At 46.0% G+C, this 7,542-nt stretch overlaps 2 non-coding genes across 2 annotated transcripts; one reads left to right on the top strand and one right to left on the bottom strand.

The window, feature by feature from the left end:
* Window positions 1-2,154: 2,154 nt before the first annotated feature.
* Window positions 2,155-2,239, bottom strand: trnak-uuu (transfer RNA lysine (anticodon UUU)). Its single transcript is given in 2 exon segments — window positions 2,155-2,190; window positions 2,203-2,239. It is a non-coding gene; the product is annotated as a tRNA-Lys (tRNA).
* A 3,240-nt stretch (window positions 2,240-5,479) lies between these two features.
* Window positions 5,480-5,551, top strand: trnaw-cca (transfer RNA tryptophan (anticodon CCA)). The gene has a single exon. It is a non-coding gene; the product is annotated as a tRNA-Trp (tRNA).
* Window positions 5,552-7,542: the final 1,991 nt, after the last annotated feature.

The raw sequence follows: 7,542 nt of genomic DNA, 5'->3' as shown, positions 1-7,542 counted from the left end.
ATAATAGATAAGCAATGGTGAACATTTAAAGAAATAATTTAGAATTCCTCAACAAAATTACATTCCCTTGAGGATTAAAAGCTCCACCGGAAAAGTGGTCCAACCTTGGCTAACTGGAGAAATTAATGATAGTATTAGGTTAAAAGAGGCTTATAATGTTGCCAAAAAGAATAGTAAGCCTGAGGATTAGGAGAGTTTGAGAAATCAGCAAAGGATGACCAAGAAATTGTTAAAATGGGAGAAAATAGAACCAGCAAGAAACATAAAAATGGATTGTAAGAGCTTCTACAAGTGTATATAAAGGAAGAGATTAGCGAAAGTAAACATGGGTCCATTGGAGGCAGAGACAGGAGAATTTATAATGGAGAATAAGGAAATGGCAGAGACATTTAACAAGTATTCTGTATCTGTCTTCACAGTAGAAGACACAAAAATCATACCAGAATTATTGGGGAACCAAGGTTCTAATGAGAGTGAGGAACCTAAAGCAATTAAGATTAGTAAAGAAAAAGTACTGGAGGAATTAATGGGACTAAAAGCTAACAAATTCATTGGCCCTGATGGCCTACATCCGAGGGTTTTAAAAGAGGTGGCTGCAGAGACAGTGGATGCATTGGTTTTATCTTCCAGAGTTCCCATGATTCTAGAAAGGTCCCCATGGATTGGAAGGTACCAAATGTAACCCTGCTATTCAAGAAAGAGGGAGAGAGAAAACAGGGAACTACAGGCCATTTAGCCTGACAATAGTAGGAGGGAAATTGCGAGAATCTATTACTAGGGAGGTGGTAACAGTGCACTTAGAAAATCATATTATGATTCGGCACATGCAACTTGCTATTATGAAAGGGAAATCGTGTTTGACAAATCTATTAGAGGTTTTGAGGATGTAGATAGCAGGGTAGATAAGGGAGAACCAGTGCATGTAGTACATTTGGATTGTCAAAAGGCATTCAATAAGGTGCCATGCAAAAGTTTGTTGAACAAGATTAGGGCTCATGGGATTGTGGGTAATATATTAGCCTGGATTGGGGATTGGTTGACGGACAGAAAACAGAAAGTCGGAATAAACAGGTCACTTTCGGGTTGGCAGGTTGTAACTAGTGGGGTGCCGTGAAGATCAGTGCTTGGGCCTCAGATATTTACAATCTATATTAATGACTTAGATGAGGGGACCGAGTGTAATGTATCCAAGTTTGCTGATGAGACAAAATTGGTGGGAAAGTAAGCTGTGAGGAGGATGCAAAGAGGATGCAAAGTGATAGACAGGATAAGTGAGTGGGCTAGAAGTTGGTAAATGAAGTATAAAGTGGGGAAATGTGAGATTATTCACTTTGGTAGGAAGAATAGAAAAGCAGAATATCTTTTAAAAGATGAGAGACTATGAAGTGTTGGTATTCAGAGGGATTTGTGTGTCCTTGTGCACGGATCACAGAAAGTTAACATGCAGGTGCAGCAAGCAATTAGGAAAGCAAATGGTGTGTTGGCCTTTATTACGAGGTGGCTGGAGTACAAGGATAAGGAAGTCTTGCTGTAATTATATAGGGCTTTGGTGAGACTGCATCTGGAGTACTGTGTACAGTTTTGATCTCCTTACCTGGGAACGATATACTTGCCTTCGAGTGGGTGCAACAAAGGTTCACTAGATTGATTCCTGGGATGAGAGGGTTGTCCTGTGAGGAGAGATTGAGCAGAATGGGCCGATATTTTCTGCAGTTTAAAATAATGAGGTGATATATTGAAACATATAAAATTCTTAGAGGGCTTGACAGAGTAAATGCTGGGATACTGTTTCCCCTAGCTGGAGAGTCTGGAACTAAGGGTCATAATCTCAAGATAAGGGACTGACCATTTCGGACAGAGATGAGGAATAATTTCTTCACTGAGATGGTTGTGAACCATTGGAATTCTCCACCCCAGCGGGCTGTGGATGCTGAGCCATTGAATAGATTCAAAACAGAGAAAGATAGATTTTTGGACACAAAAGAACTCAAGGGATATGGGGGTAGGTGGGGAAAGTGGATTTGAGGTCGAAGATCAGCGATGACGTTATCAAATGCCGGAGCAGGCTCGAGGGACTGAATGGCCAACTCTTGCTCCTTTCGCTGATGTTGGTCCGCTGGAAAAGCAGAACTTGCCAGCTGTTTTAAAACTTTTAGCCTAAACAAGGATTTGAACCCTGGACCCTCAGATCACTACCTGTTTTAAAAGTCTGATGCTCTACCGACTGAGCTCTCCAGGTTCGCTGGTGGATTGGTTTCCATCATACAGATTCATGGTGGGACTCAGAATTATCCCTGTCGCTATCGAATTTGGGGGAGTATCCCTTTGATACAATTTTTAGCAACGTGTTGAGGAGAATCCTTGTTTCTGTTGAACATGATGTAAGAAACATGGACAGCGAACTTATGATTGTGCAATTCTTCTTGTTTGTACAAAATGTCTTGTCATTCGTTAGCAGCAATAAAAAATACACTTTACCCAATGGCTCAAAAGCTGAACTTGTTCCACACGGGAGCTGGAAAAGGCCTCTCGACATTTCAGCCGATCAACAATTGAAAGCTGAATAATTTCACCCGTTACACCGTGACACCAGGCAGCAGATTTGCCTCCCGAATTTTCCCGACACGACACTTCAAACCGATGAATCCCTGCTTCACGGAAAGAAGAATTGTGTGTTTGGTTCTTTAGATTTAAAGATGTCGTGCCGGCCGCTTTACCATTTCAGCTCTCGCCAATCGCCCCCTCTCCCTCCGAAGAACAAATAAACTCTCACCTGCTATTGCAAGACGGGAGGCCAGAGGAGCCTCAGTGCCCACATGGGGACATGAAGAAGTCGATGTGTTATGGAACTGGTTGTACCTTGAACTCCAGTCAAAATGTTTAGAAGGTTCAACTACTTTAGATGGCGCTGGAGCTCACAACCCCAGCATTTCTCGAGTGTATAATTATTGTAGAAATAACGCGCGCTGACCGATTGCTCCACTGGAGCCGCGCACGGTCTGTGTCCCCAGTGCTCCCATCAAACAGCTTCATCCTCGGTCTCTCAATTATCACTTCCTGATCTTTCCCACACAGAAGCCTCCAACCAAGAGGCGATTCGTTAAACATCCGCAGTGACCTTTAAAAGCCGTGGAATCTGAAACAAAACCCCAGACGATAAGAACGTTTAATGATATTATTATTAATAACTTAAGGACAATTATTTTCATGCTACTTTGAGGATTTGGGGAAATTGGGAGCTGAAACTAAGAAACTCTCTCTGGGCTGTCGGTGATTGGAGAGATGGGCGTTATTTCATTTGAAAACCGAGGCTCGGAACTTCCTGATGGAGAAGTGTGAGAGAAGATTGTGGTTAGTGGCAGTTGCCGGGGAGATCGAGAGGAGAGGGAGAAAAGTCAAAGTCACAGCTGTGACAGCTCAAGTGCTCTGCTTATCTGTAATATTTAGAAAGTAACGTACAGTACAGGGCAAACCAGTTTGGTATCAGTTAGCAAAAATACTAAAAGACACGGGTTCAAAGGCGGATTTGTGAAGAGGGAACTGATTTAACCGCCAGACCGAAATCATTCCCCATGAATCTGAAGCGTCTTGGGGAAAATGGCAGTGCGAACTGTTCTGTTCGTGTCATGACTTGAAAGACCCTCCAATTCCCGACAGTATCTTTGAACGAGTTGTGCAGCCAAACCGCGATAGAAGCCGCTTTGCATTCGTCAAACGTGTCGGTGACGATATTGGGGGTGATCAGGGTCGATTTCAATTATTTGAAATCTCACCATGTGACCCGAAGATTGACGGCAGAATCGAGTTTTTCCTGTAAGTCCTGAATTGAAGGGAAAGACGCAACAAGCAGGTCGGAGAAATGAAGAGCAGAAAATGTGGGTGAAACTTGCACGAGTGAAAATCCCTGTATGTTGGAAGACTCAGTCCCCAGTGGGGGAGAGGATTGGGATTTCAAGCTGTCTCACAGCTCACACACTCACCATTGGCTCATTTAATCACCTTCAACAACTCGAATACATCAACACTTAATCTTCTATACACGAGGAAATACCAACCTTTTCTCTGCAACTTGTCTGCATAATTTAAACATTTTAGCCCCGGTATCATTCAGGTGAATCTGCGCACCACCCCCTCCAAGGCCAATATATCCTCCCTGAGGTGTGGTGCCGAGAACTGAATGCAGGACTCGAAATGTGGTCTCAGCAGAGTTTATATAACTGGAACAATGCAAAGTACTCATTTAGTCCCTCTGCCATGCCCACTGCCTCCGTGGGTAGATCTCCTTTATGGTCCCTAATCGTCCCCGCCCCTCCTCTTACTACCCGTTTATTGTTAACATGTCTGTAGAAGACTTTTTGATTCCCTTTTATGTTTCCCGCTTCATCTTACTCTCTATCTCTCTTATTATCCAGGGAGTTCTGGCTTTAGTTGCCTGACCTTTCTACCTCGTTGGAATGTACCTTCTCTATACCTGAATCATCTTTTTATAAGGCGCCCACTATCCAATTATAGTTTTGCCTGACAATCTTTAATTCCAATTTACCGGGGCCAGATCTGTTCTCATCCCACTGAAATTGACCCTCCTCCAATTGAGTACTTTTACTTTAGAGTGGACAGAGTCCATTTCCATTGCTATTCTAATCCTTATGATACTGATCGCTGCTCCCTAAATGCTCCCCCACTGACACTTGCTCCACTTGGCCCGCCTCATTCCCTTGAACCAAGTCCAGCAATGCCTCCTTCCTCAGTGGGCCAGAAACGTACTGGTCGAGAAAGTTATCCTGAACACATTTCAAAAATTCCTCCCCTTCTTTGCGCCTTATATTATTGTTATCCCAGTCTATATTAGGATAGTTGAAATTCCCGGTTATTACTATTTTATGGCTTTTGCACCTCTCTGTAATTTCCCTGCTAATTTGCTCCTCCATATCCGTCCAACTAGCTGGTGGCCTATAGAATACACCCAGGAGTGTAATCGCATCTCTATTGTTCCTTAACTCGAACTCAGTACCCAGGAGAAATTCCCTCGTTCCTGGGAACTTTGTATTAAACAGATGTTAGCAGCAAAAAGTGTTCGTGGTGGGACTGAGAAATGTTTAAACAGCCGGCACCCTGAAAACCGAGCTCCAAGTATCGGTTTAAATAAAGTCCTGAACTGACAGAGCGGAGGGCAGATGAGGATTGAATTAAATCCCAATTCACTGAATCTAAACAAGGTTTAAATAAGTGAACCTGTCAGGAGTGGGATTCCTGAGCTTGTGTGTGAGCTGAAACTGGATCGGTCCCGTTCTGTAAAGACTGAATGGCAGGCGGCTCCCAGACAGGGCTCAGGCCGGGACTGGCAGCTCTCCGCTGGGAACGGCTGGATTGGAGAGCGGGGCTCCTGCGCTGTTGCTGCTGCTGCTTCCGCCTCTTCGAGTCCCTGTGGCGGTCGGTACCGATCTCCCTCCTATGGATCCGGCTCCAGGTGGGTGCTGTGGACCTCGTGGCGCAACGGTAGCGCGTCTGACTCCAGATCAGAAGGATGCGTGTTCGAATCACGTCGGGGTCATCGCATTTTCACAATGTTTCAGTGTCACTCTGTTTTATCGCGGGGCAGTCTTTCAGGGATGGTCTGTTCACTGTGTGTAAAATAATATTTATCACAGAATGAACACACCACAGAAGGAGGCCATTCAACCCATCAATTCCTTACCTGCCTTTTGTAAGACCAATCCCATTGGTCCCATTCCCCGTCCCTTTCCCCGTGGCCCTGCATTTTCCCCTTCAAGTATTTATCAAATTCCTTTTTAAAAGCCACGATTGAATCTGCTTCCACCGCCCTTTCAGGCAGCGCATTCCAGATCATAACCATTCGCTGCGTAAAAAAGATTTTCCTCATGTCGCCTTTGGTTCTTTTGCCAATCACCTCAAATCTGTGTCCTCTGGTTTTCGACACTTTTTTTTTATTCGTTCACGGGATGTGGGCGTCGCTGGCAAGGCCGGCATTTATTGCCCATCCCTAATTGCCCTTGAGAAGGTGGTGGTGAGCCGCCTTCTTGAACCGCTGCAGTCCGTGTGGTGACGGTTCTCCCACAGTGCTGTTAGGCAGGGAGTTCCAGGATTTTGACCCAGCGACAATGAAGGAACGGCGATATATTTCCAAGTCGGGATGGTGTGTGACTTGGAGGGGAACGTGCAGGTGGTGTTGTTCCCATGCGCCTGCTGCCCTTGTCCTTCTAGGTGGTAGAGGTCGCGGGTTTGGGAGGTGCTGTCGAAGAAGCCTTGGCGAGTTGCTGCAGTGCATCCTGTGGATGGTGCACACTGCAGCCACAGTGCACCGGTGGTGAAGGGAGTGAATGTTTAGGGTGGTGGATGGGGTGCCAATCAAGCTGGCTGCTTTATCTTGGATGGTGTCGAGCTTCTTGAGTGTTGTTGGAGCTGCACTCATCCAGGCAAGTGGAGAGTATTCCATCACACTCCTGACTTGTGCCTTGTAGATGGTGGAAAGGCTTTGGGGAGTCAGGAGGTGAGTCACTCGCCGCAGAATACCCAGCCTCTGACCTGCTCTCGTAGCCACAGTATTTATATGGCTGGTCCAGTTAAGTTTCTGGTCAATGGTGACCCCCAGGATGTTGATGGTGGGGGATTTGGCGATGGTAATGCCGTTGAATGTCAAGGGGAGGTGGTTAGATTCTCTCTTGTTGTAGATGGTCATTGCCTGGCACTTATCTGGCGCGAATGTTACTTGCCACTTATCAGCCCAAGCCTGGATGTTGTCCAGATCTTGCTGCATGCAGGCTCGGACTGCTTCATTATCTGAGGGGTTGTGAATGGAACTGAACACTGTGCAGTCATCAGCGAACATCCCCATTTCTGACCTTATGATGGAGGGAAGGTCATTGATGAAGCAACTGAAGATGGTTGGGCCTAGGACACTGCCCTGAGGAACTCCTGCAGCAATGCCCCGGGGCTGAGATGCTTGGCCTCCAACAACCACTACCATCTTCCTTTGTGCTAGGTATGACTCCAGCCACTGGAGAGTTTTCCCCCTGATTCCCATTGACTTCAATTTTACTCGGGCTCCTTGGTGCCACACTCGGTCAAATGCTGCCTTGATGTCAAGGGCAGTCACTCTCACCTCACCTTTGGAATTCAGCTCTTTTGTCCATGTTTGGACCAAGGCTGTAATGAGGTCTGGAGCCGAGTGGTCCTGGCGGAACCCAAAGTGAGCATCGGTGAGCAGGTTATTGGTGAGTAAGTGCCGCTTGATAGCACTGTCGACGACACCTTCCATCACTTTGCTGATGATTGAGAGTAGACTGATGGGGCGGTAATTGGCCGGATTGGATTTGTCCTGCTTTTTGTGGACAGGACATACCTGGGCAATTTTCCACATTGTCGGGTGGATGCCAGTGTTGTAGCTGTACTGGAACAGCTTGGCGAGAGGCGCAGCTAGTTCTGGAGCACAAGTCTTCAGCACTACAGCTGGGATGTTGTCGGGGCCCATAGCCTTTGCTGCATCCAGTGCACTCAGCCGTTTCTTGATATCACGTGGAGTGA

Source organism: Heptranchias perlo, unplaced genomic scaffold (assembly GCF_035084215.1).
Source record: "Heptranchias perlo isolate sHepPer1 unplaced genomic scaffold, sHepPer1.hap1 HAP1_SCAFFOLD_240, whole genome shotgun sequence".
NCBI lineage: Eukaryota > Metazoa > Chordata > Chondrichthyes > Hexanchiformes > Hexanchidae > Heptranchias > Heptranchias perlo.
This window is presented reverse-complemented; position numbering and strand designations above follow the sequence as displayed.